The sequence below is a fragment of the Galeopterus variegatus genome, unplaced genomic scaffold, assembly GCF_000696425.1.
Source record: "Galeopterus variegatus unplaced genomic scaffold, G_variegatus-3.0.2 Scaffold9932, whole genome shotgun sequence".
Lineage (NCBI taxonomy): Eukaryota > Metazoa > Chordata > Mammalia > Dermoptera > Cynocephalidae > Galeopterus > Galeopterus variegatus.
Genome location: NW_007736043.1, coordinates 61,665 through 62,131, shown reverse-complemented (window position 1 = coordinate 62,131; position 467 = coordinate 61,665).

Below are 467 nucleotides of genomic sequence, written 5' to 3'. Positions count from 1 at the left end.
CCAAGTTTCCCATCCTACCTTCTCTCTCGCCAAAGCGGACACCCTCCCAGCCCCGGCTCAGGCTCTTCCCGCCATCTTCTCTTTCAAGGTCCGCCTAAGTGTTCCGGCTCAAGGCGCACGGGGAACGCCGCTCTAAGGACGCTGGCGGGCGGGACTGGGCACGGCCGGGAGGTGGGCGGTGGGTGGAGGGAAGCGGGCAGGGGCAGCGCCCGGGGCAGGCAGGACCTCAGGGCTCCAGGGCCTCCTCCCCGGACTCCGCCGCCGCCTCCTCGATGCGGGCAGCCGCCTNCAATTCAATTTTATTTATTTAGCTTTTGTGTGTGTGTGTGTGTGTGTGTGTGTGTGTGTGTATGTGGCTGGTGAGTATGGGGATCTGAACCCGTGACCTTGACGTTACCAACACCGCCGCTCTCCCAAATGAGTTAACCAGCCAGCCCAATTTTATTTTATTTACATTTTTTTTTTTT